Below are 10921 nucleotides of genomic sequence, written 5' to 3'. Positions count from 1 at the left end.
ACCAATTCATCTAAACACTTTTCAGTGCTCTTTCCTGCACCATATGCAGAATCAGTGTTATCTGAAATACCGTCCCCATCTTTGCCTTGATGTTTTGAAAGATCATTTAGCAAAGCCAGGATCTCCTTGGGCATAAGGCAGTGACAAGGAGGAGACATGCTGCAATATTTAGGAAGCACCTATTCCTTTGTTTACAAATAGAGATGAGCGAGCGTACTCGGAAAAGCACTACTCGCTCGAGTAATTTGCTTTATCCGAGTATCGCTGTGCTCGTCCCTGAAGATTCGGGTGCCGCTGCGGCTGACAGGTGAGTCGCAGCGGGGAGCAGGGGAGAGCGGGCGGGAGAGAGGGAGAGAAAGATCTCCCCTCCGTTCCTCCCCGCTCTCCCCTGCAGCTCCCTGCTCCGTGCCGGCACCCGAATCTTCAGGGACGAGCACAGCGATACTCGGATAAAGCAAATTACTCGAGCGAGTAGTGCTTTTCCGAGTACGCTCGCTCATCTCTATTTACAAACCTATATAGAAAGTGCAAACTGTTGAATACCATGTTAAAATCTTGAAACCCCACACATAAATAGTGCTCCAATTGAACTGTGTAACATGCAGAACAATTTGTAAAATCAGTAAAAAATGTCCTCTATGGTTTTACTGGGGGGACCCATTCATGCACCACTAGCAGCTAGAGCTGTTATGGAGTCTTAAAAGATGAGGGGCATAAGCCTTAAGGCCGCCTGCAGACGGGCGGAAATTCCGCGGCGAGACTTCCCACGGAATTTCTACCCCTGGAAGCTGCCCTGGGATTGCATTAACAAACGCAATCCTATGCACACGGCCACAAACAAATCGTGGCATGCTCTGTTTCTGTGCGGGGCAGAGCCCCGCACAAAAACGTCACTCACCGGCTCCCGGCTTCGCTCTGCGCATGCGCTGGCTGCCCGGCAGCCGGCACATCAAACAGCCGGGGCCGCGGGAGCAGGTGATTGACGTGCTGCTCTCTGCAGACGCTAGGGTCGGGTCCCGCTGTGAGAATTCTGCAAGCGGCCTTAGTCAAATGTTACCCACTCTCAACCCCCCCTCCAATGTTTGTCCATCAAACATTTCAGATCTAAGCGTAATGTCACCACAAGCTTCCTAGTTTCTGAGAAATCAGGGTTTATGTAAACAGAGTCTCAAACTCCGTAGAGGACATAAATTCCACCCATGTGTTGTGTCCTTACTGGACGTGCAATATTCATAAACAAAAGAATGGGCACAACTGTGCAACATAAATACAAAACTAAGGGAAAGACTTTCCCTGCAAACCCCTAACCCGGGATGGGGGCCCTGCCTACTCGGCGGGCCGATCGCTCCGAAAGGTGCGGACTCACAACGCGTGCCTGGGCCACTAACTATTCCCTGCCAGGGAGCCCTGATACAAAGACAAGGGAACAGTATACCATAAACGAAAGATACTTAGCTGCAGCAGCAAAGGGGAGGAGCTCCAGTTGCAGGCTGAGCTCCTCAGCAGCAGTCCAGGTGACAACTGAAAATTGACCAGCACTGAGGTCAATTCTAGCATAGCTTATATAGGAGCCGAGCCACTCAGCAACAGGTGAGGACTGACATCACTCATCCATTCACCACACCCCTCAGCTCCAGGAAAGGTAGAGACACTGCTAAACCCTGGTCCGACCTGAAAGCAAGGTGAAGACTTCAGAACGGCTGCAACACCATGGCTCCCACAGTGTTATAAATTTATCCGATGTCTTATTCCATTCAGCACAAAGTTCCTCCATGCGGGACAGTTGTGCCATTTCCTGCTGCCATTCACTCATCTATGGCATATGATCGGTGCGCCAATGCCATGGAATCACTGCTTTTGCAGTGGCCAGGCAGAACCTAAGCAAACCACTTTTCTGTGACCCAATCGAGCCTAGTAGAATAGAGAGTAGTGCTATTTGTGGGGTATTTTGAATTGTCTTCCAACACATTGTGTTGTATATTAAAAACACTTATCTTAGAAGGGCTTTAACCTATCGCAACTCCACCACACATGCTTTATAGTGCCTCTTACGGTCCCACAGCGCCAACACCGGTCCAACACCGAGGGGAATATGTAGTGCAAGCGGACTGGGCACCTGTACCACCTCGAGAGAAGTTTATAGCTTTTTTCTTGGGCGGTGCATGCAATAAACAACTTATGAGTAAATACGCATGCCTTCTGCAAATCACTGGGGAACATTGTAGCCCCCAAGTCAGCCTCCCACACCAGCTTAAAACCAGAGTCAGAATCACAGGAATCTGCTTTCAGCAGCCTATAAAACTGGGATATTGTATGTGCCAGGGGAGATTGCAAGGAGAACAACTTCTTAAATAGAGTATAAGATAACCTTTATAACAAAGGAAATGATTGCATAGTATATATGCCTCTAAATAATGTAATCACTATATAATAGTCATATACCAGCTCTACACAGTGATAGTCATTACAGTACAATTACCTCCATTTGTCACAGGTGATGTCTTCCTTTTCTTTTCTATCTGGGCTTAGATCGCTGTGAGGATTTATGCCTGCCATGACTTGTCTCTGCACACAAGTTTCCTATCCTGCTGCTATCTCTACTTCTTTTTTCGTGCACCTAAACACGAATAGTGCCTCCCTTTGTGTCTCACACAGTAGATTTAGTGCCCTACAAAGTAATAATGCCCTCACACAGTAATATTTTCCCCATTGAGCTAACAAAATAAAAATGTCTCCTTTATGCCCCCACACTGTAAAAGTCCCCCCTTTGTTGCCCTCATAATGTAATAGTGCCCCCTTTGTGGCTCAAATAGGCTAATAGTGCCCCTTTGTGGTCCCATAAATTACTAGTAACCCTTTTGTTGTCCCATAATATAATAGTTCCCCTTTGTGGCCACCATAATGTAATAGTGTCCTGTTTGTACCCCAACAATATAATAGTGCCCCCCTTTGTGGCCCTCATAATGTAATCGTGCTCCCTTTGTGGCCCTTATAAGGTGATATTGCTCGTTTATGGCTCCCTCAATCTAACAGTGTTCCCTTTTTGGCCCCCAGAATTTAATAGTTCCCCCTTTGTGACTCCCACAATCTAATAGCGTCCCCCTTTATTTCCCCTATAAGGTAATAGTGTTGCCATGTAGTAAATCTCAAGAAGCTGACCAAAGTCCTTGTACAAACTTCTTTTAAACATTTTTTTATTTTATTTTATGGATGACAACTCCAGAAAGTAGACACATTCACAATATAGTGCAGAAGTAATAAGTTGCGATATATATGTTAGCATTTACCCAATTGTTGCGAGAAAATACCTTGTGTTAGCATCCACACCATTAACTTTCTCTTAGTTGTGTGTTTGTAGCTTTACTAGAAAATTTCATGACGGAGAGATAAAATAAAATAACCTACAAACAAACACTACAATAACTTGCTCTCTATTTAATCACGTTGAATATTTTGACAGCCAGGTGTTCCACATTCTGTGGTATTTTTTTAAACAGTTAGTTTCTGCATAGTGGCATGTGATGAGAACAATGTGCAGAAATCCTTTCCTATTTTATCTATTAAAGCTTTACCAGTTTCTAGCTATTAAATAGGATGCCGTCATGTAAATATGGCCTATCATTTTTCTATGTGGTTTAGGAATATCTTCCAGATTCAGGAGTAAAATTGCATTTTCAGGGCATCTAGTGACAGTAAAGTCGGAGATGTTTTGTATCATGGAAAAAATTTCTTTCCATTATTCATTCAAACATGGGTATTCCCAAAATATATGAATGAGTGAGCCTCTGTAGCCGCAGCCTCTCTAACATAGGCTGTCATCACTCAAACCTCTTTTTTGAGGGCAACAGGGGTCAAATACCAACGAGTTGTGATTTTATAGTAAACTTCGATAATTCCTGCTCCTTTAGCAGCTTGTGGTGCAAGTTTAAATCCCGCTCCCCACGTTTCCTCAGAGAACACCTCTTTCAGATCTTTTTCCCAGTTTAACTTATGAACTTTTTTACTGGTCATGTAGTTACTAGTTAGGCAGTTGTATATATCTCCTCTATTCTTCTCTGTCCCTTATCACTCTCCTCTCCTGCCCCAACCTGGCTGCCGCACATTACAACACCACACTCAAACATGCTCTGAATGAAGCGGCGCCCCCTGTAACCCAAGCCATCCGATATAGACCACGTCAACCCTGGCTTACGCCTCAAACGCAATTCATTCGGCGGTTCTCTAGGTGTGCTGAATGGCTGTGGAGAAAGTCTCAAAAGCCTGCAGACTTTCTCCACTTTAAATTCATGCGCAGAACATACAACCTTCCCCTCCACTACGCCAAACAAGTCTACTTCACTTCTCTCGTCTCATAACTATCCCATAACCCTAAAAGACTCGTTGACACTTTCCACTCTCTTCTCAGCGCAAAACTGCAGCCCCCCGTGACAGATCTCAGTGCTGAAGAGCTGGCTGCTTACTTCAAAAAGAAAATTGACGACATCCGGCAGGAAATAACCTTCCAATCCCAGACTAGCTCTGACCCTAGTCTCGTCAGTACTGCATCTAGCTCCTGTTCACTCTCTGTACTTAGACCAACAACAGAGGAAGAAGTCTCCAGACTGTTCTCCTCCGCTCGCCCCACCACCTGCACTAGCGACCCTCTTCCCTCACACCTCCTGCGCTCCCTCTCCCCAGTGGTCTCTCACCTCACCACTATATTCAATCTTTCTCTGACCTCTGGCATTTTTCTATACTCATTCAAACATGCTCTCATATCACCGCTGCTAAAGAAACCAACTCTTGACTCGACTGATGCTGCCAACTATTGACCCATCCCAAACCTGCCCTTTATCTCCAAACTACTAGAACGCCTGGTTTACTCTCGCCTTATAAGCTATCTCTAAGATAACTCTTTTCTTGACCCTCTACAGTCCGGCTTCCGCCCCCTACACTCGACAGAAACTTCCCTGACTAAAGCGTCAAATGACTTCCTGGCAGTCAAATCGAGGGGCGACTACTCCCTACTGATCCTCATCGACCTCTCTGCAGCATTCGACACTGTTGACCACAAACTTCCCCTCAGTATGCTTCGCTCCATTGGACTAAAGGACACTGCTCTCTCCTGGTTCTCCTCCTACCTATTCGACCACTACTTCAGTGTCTGCTTTGCTGGCTCTACCTCCCCTCCTCTTCCCCTTGCTGTTGGGGTCCCCCAGGGCTCAGTCTTTGGCCCCCTCCTCTTCTCCATCTACACAGCCCTCATTGGACAGACCATCAGGAGATTTGGTTTCCAGTACCATCTCTTTGCTGATGATACCCAGCTATACACCTTCTCCTGGGACATCACAGCAGCATTCCTCCAGAACACCACTGACTGTCTGTCTGCTGTCTCTAACACTATGTCCTCTCTCTACCTAAAACTGAACCTCTCAAAAACTGACCTTCTCCTGTTTCTACTCTCTACTAACCGACCTCATACTGACATCTCCATCTCAGTGTGTGGCACCACCATAACTCCCAGGCAGCGGGCATGCTCTCTCGTCCGAACATGTCAGCTGCATCTCAAGAACATCGCTAGAATACGCCCTTTTCTCACCATGGACACGCTAAAAATGCTCAATGTTGCCCTTATCCACTCTTGACTCAATTACTGCAACTCGTTGCTGATCGATCTTCCCTGCACCAGATTCTACCCTCTCCAATCGATCCTGAATGCGGCAGCCAGGCTTCTCTTCCTGTCCAGCCGCTACTCGGACGCCTCTGCCCTGTGCCAGTCACTGCACTGGTTGCCCGTCAAATACAGAATACAATTTAAACTCACTACCTTCATCCATAAAGCTCTCCACAGCACCGCCCCGCCCTACATTGCTTCCCTCATCTCAATTCACCACCCAGCCCGCTCTGCTAATGAAATCAGACTGAGTGCCCCTTTAATTCGAACCTCTCATTCCTGTCTCCAAGGATTCTCAAGAGCAGCACCTGTCCTCTGGCACTCGCTACCAAAAAAATATCCGGGCAATCACTGGCACGCTAAAGTTCAGGCGTGCTCTAAAAACGCACCTCTTCAGGGAGGCATACCATATCCCTTAAACCAAACCTCTCTGTACTCCGCCTGATAACATGCTCCCTGTCCCACAAACTGCAATCCATGCTAGCTGTAATCAGCCGGCACCTGCAGTCATCCTGATTCTGCCACTATACAGCCTGACCATTGTCTGTGTGTATATAGCATCCCTCACTCTCCACCTCGCTATACCATGCACATCTCCAGCCCCTTTACCTTCTGTATAACCCCATTATCTGTAGTATGTAAGCTCGTTGGAGCAGGACCCTCACCCCTACAGTTTCCATCAATCGATTACTTCATGTAACCGTTGTCTTGTTTTATTTCCCCTGTATTGTAAGCGCTGCGGAGTATGTTGGCGCTATATAAATAAAAATTATTATTATTATCTCCTATATGACATTTGTTTGTTGGAGTATTTTACTTTAGGAATTTAAGTGCCATTTTAGGTACCTCAATTTCATGTACATTAGTTGAGTACAGAAAGGAGCATATTTAAATAAGTGGATTAGGTTTGGTTAATTGGGTATTGCTGTGGAGAGGTTACACACAGAGCACGGAGCTCCTCTTCACGTGTCCATCCTGCTCCCGGTCTTGGTTATGCCCCCGTTCTTGTACAAACTTCTGACAGTCTCCATGTACCATACGGCAGCTTCCATATAACTCAAAGACATATCCTTCTGCCAGATCTGTATCTTCCCTCTGACACTCTGAACATTGGAGGTGAGAAGACATAGAGATGGATACATCATTGAGTTATTACTCTTATGAACTTTGACAGAGAATGGTCCTGACTGTATTGGACCCATCTTGGCTTTGAATTTGGAGATGTTTGTTCTTTCTGCTGTTGCATTAGAAGGCTTGAGGCTAGTGTTTTCTATAGGACTGTTTCGTTTGGCAGAGAAGCCAACAGAATTTTTTTCTTTAAGATTGGTTTGGTTGGCGTGGGCGGTTTGCTGCTGCAGTTGTCTGTCTCAAATGTTCCATTGCTGCCAGCTGGGCTACTCCGGTCCTTGGCCTTTTCCACTATGGCAGCCCCACAGATGCCATTTGAATCTCCTTCCAGATGGTCCTCGTTGTCCAGACTAATCCTCCAGGTCTTCATCATTTCCAGCACATTGGATGGCTTCTATATACTGCTGGTGTCACCTCTGATCCAGGGATTATTGAGCAGCTCATCGGTGGTTATCCGGTCCACGGGATCCCCTCCCAGAAGTTTCTGGTGGACCTTTTTGGCAAGCTCGCTCACCAACTGCCACACTGAAGACAAAAACTGTAATTCCCTTCGCTTTATGAGTTCAAAATGTTTCTCTTCTGAGCAACCCCTAAATGTCGGACCCGCGGACAACAGCATGTACATGATAACCCCGATACTCCTGATGTTGCACTGCTGACTGTTGTCGTGTTTGTCGATAACATTTGGAGCCATATGGATTGGGGTCCCACACATGGACTGCAACATGTTCTCACTGCCAACTACACCTTTCAGTGCAGCAAAGCAAAATTTGTCACCTTAATGTTCAGCATCATCTCTTCTTGTCTCTGCTCTACACTAAACTTTTTTCAAATTTCACATCCTGATGTATGATGTTTTTCTTATGCGGATAGGCGATGGCGAAAGCTACACTGTGAATGACATGTCTTGTTTCACTCTCCGACAACTGCTTCCTCTGATCCGGTCCACAAAATCCCCTCTCAGAAGTTTCTGGTGGACATTTTTGGCCTCCTCGCTCACCAACTGCCACACTGAAGATGAAAACTTTAATTCCCTTCACTTTATGAGTTCAAAATGTTTCTCTTCTGAGCAACCCTTAAATGGCGGACCCGCGGACAACAGCATGTACATGATGACCCCGATACTCCAGATGTCGCACAGCTGACTATAGTTGTGTGCGTCGATAGCTTATGGAGCCATATAGATTGGGGTCCCACATGTGGACTGCAACATGTTGTCACTGCCAACTACAACTTTTTGTACAGCAAAGCAAAATCTGTCACCTTAATGTTCAGCATCATCTCTTCTCCTTCTGCGGTGTTTCTGTTCTGCACTAAAATGTTTTCTAATATCAGATCCCGTTGGACGATGTCTTTCTTATGCAGTTAAGCAATGGTGAAGCTAAACTGTCAATGACTTGTCTTGTTTCACTCTCCGGCAACTGCTTCCTCGGATGCAAGATCTCCAGGAGCTCTTTGCCTTCACAGAGCTCCATGATCAGTTACATCCTCTTGAGCGTCTCAAACACTTCCTCCGTGTGGATGATGTGATCGTGGTTTACTCTTTTCAAGATAGAAATGTTCCGTTCTTGCAGTTTGACATCAGAGCTCCTGGCCTTTTATTTATTGACCTTTTTAATCACCAACTTCTTGCCGGTCTCCCGGTGAGTGGCTTCAATGATGACACCAAAACTTCCTTGTCCTAACTTCTTATCAAGTGTGTAGATTTGCTGGATGGCGGCTTCATCGTCTATTCGTGTGTGCGGCACTTTATTTTCTGGGTTGTTGATTCGAGTCTATGGTGCTACCATCTTCCTTCCAGCATCTCATCCTTTTGAGCTCAGCATCATCAGCCCACCGGGGACAGAGCGGGAGGCAGGTTAGACACCCATTTTCTTTTGCTGTGACTGAACTCTTGTTAAAATTTTCTAGCCATCAGAAAGGGAGAAAAGTGCAAGTACGGGGCGCGGGATGGTACAAACTTCCACCAATAGCAAATCATTTTAAAAAAAATATATTCTTACTAAGCAAAAGTCGTAATCAGTTTCCATCAGTTCTTATCAACTTGTAACTAAAAAATGGACCTGTCCTGGTTGTGATTTTTGTAAAGGGTGTTGTTATAGCATTTCCATCCTGTCCGTTTTAGTTTTTGTAGTGGACTAGAAAAATGATTCACCCATCTTAGGCCTCCGACACAATAGCGTATTTGGGTATTTGAATTCACATGGACAGTGCATGGACCCATTATAGCCTATTGGGCGATGAACACTGTTATGGTCCATGGGAAAAAAATAAATTGCATATCTTTACTTGTTTATACCACGGATTAGAATTAGTATGGGCACAAGATACACACACGCTAAGTGTACATTTGGTCTTACTTAACTAAATATATGGTAGAAATGTTGAGCTAGACAGGTGTAAAACATATAGCATAATGTAAACATGCATGGACTTGTGTACATATTTGTACACCAGACTTCTCAGAGTTCAGTTGGCACCATTTACATTTTCACCACTTCACTAAAAAAATGTATAGGCTAGTATGCATACATATCTTGCTTTTTACTTGATTGCTGTACCATGAACTTAGAGCATATTCACACAGTGGAATTTTGCAGCGCATTTGACTTGAAATCTGCACCAATTATGTGCCAAATTTGCATCCCATCTACAACAGAAAAAATGAAAGTATGCTTCTTGACAAGAGTTCTGTTGCGTCTAAACCAGACGCGCTGGATCCGTAACCTGAAATACTGCAATTGCACACTCAATAGTGGTAAACAATAAAGACAACTGCAACAATGGAAAGGCTGTCCTTAAAGAACCTACCCAGGAAAGGAAACTGCCTACACGCAGGTAACCCACCCTGAGAAAAGTGAACCTGACCACATATCTAGGCCACTATCTGACCCTATGTGGGATAGGAGGATACCACAGCAAACAAGATGTAAGAGATATAAACTGCTGTACTTACCTTTGCGTAGACTCAGGTAAACAGGGGAACCAGCTCCAAGCACTGGCTTTCTCCACCACCAGTTGAAGACTGGAAATAAACAGCACTCAGGACAAGCCCCAGACCAGGCTAAATAGCCTTGACAAATTACCCACAGTGAGGCTAAGCATGTCTCACCTAATACTACTCCCAACAGAGCCAGAAGATAGAGAAACACACACAAGACTTGCACCAGTCTATCTAGAAAGGAAGCGATCCCAGAACCCCTGAAACAGATTCTACAGTATGTAGAATCTGCATCAGGTATTTCTTGCACAGATTTGCCCATTGAAAAGGGGTAACTCTACATGTGGCTTTGTGGACTTATATCCACATAGGCACTGCAGGAATCTTCAGCCATAGTGGTGCCATAGTTTTTAGAGGCAGAATTCATGCTGAAAAATGCATTTTGGATTTTGCTGGGTGAACATACCCTCACTTTCTTTCACGCACTTAGACCCCACCAGCTGTCACAAAGCTATTCAGCAAACCTGAACAGCTGCATGACAGCACCTCACACCCTATCTAGAACACAGTCCCCCTATTCAGCTGTCACATAACTGTTCAACTTATGCATGTCAGGCACTCACCCTATCACACTCAGTCCTCCCATCCATCACGCAGTCATTCTTTCATGCACTCCATCCTCTCTTGCACACTCACTCTATTTCATGCACTCTGTTCCCCCATTTATCTGTCACACATTTGTTCAGCAAAGCTGAACTCTTTTCACAGGGTGGTAAGGTAATGTTATTTGTGAAACATTGGAAAATTTGATTATTACACAATTGAACAAATTCATGAAAATGTCCAAAAGAAATCCCATAGCGACTATTCAGAGCGCAGTTTCTTCTAGAGCGGAATAGCAAATGAAAGTGATTCTGTGATTGGTTGCTATGGGCAAAAATCGCAGTTGTTCTTATAGACAGTTTCATAAATCTCCCCATGTAGTTTGGATGAATAGCTAATGTCGGCAGCACACAGGAGAGTGCAGGAAGCTGTCAGGAGAAGCAAGCTGTTATGCGAAATGTAGTATCTCACAAGAAAACAGCAGTTTCATGGGCAACCCTGGAGGACCGCCCACTTTTTACTTAGAAGAGACGCACAGTTATGGATGACCGGAACCACAAAACACCAGGAAAGCAGCTAGTGAGTGTCTGAAGCCA

At 45.1% G+C, this 10921-nt stretch overlaps 1 pseudogene; it reads right to left on the bottom strand.

Annotated features, from left to right (window-relative positions):
- Positions 1-6923: 6923 nt before the first annotated feature.
- On the bottom strand, positions 6924-10372 carry LOC136571782 (serine/threonine-protein kinase 33-like; annotated as a pseudogene).
- Between the last annotated feature and the right edge of the window lie 549 nt (positions 10373-10921).

Source organism: Eleutherodactylus coqui, chromosome 6, assembly GCF_035609145.1.
Source record: "Eleutherodactylus coqui strain aEleCoq1 chromosome 6, aEleCoq1.hap1, whole genome shotgun sequence".
In the NCBI taxonomy this organism is placed as follows: Eukaryota; Metazoa; Chordata; class Amphibia; order Anura; family Eleutherodactylidae; genus Eleutherodactylus; species Eleutherodactylus coqui.
This window is presented reverse-complemented; position numbering and strand designations above follow the sequence as displayed.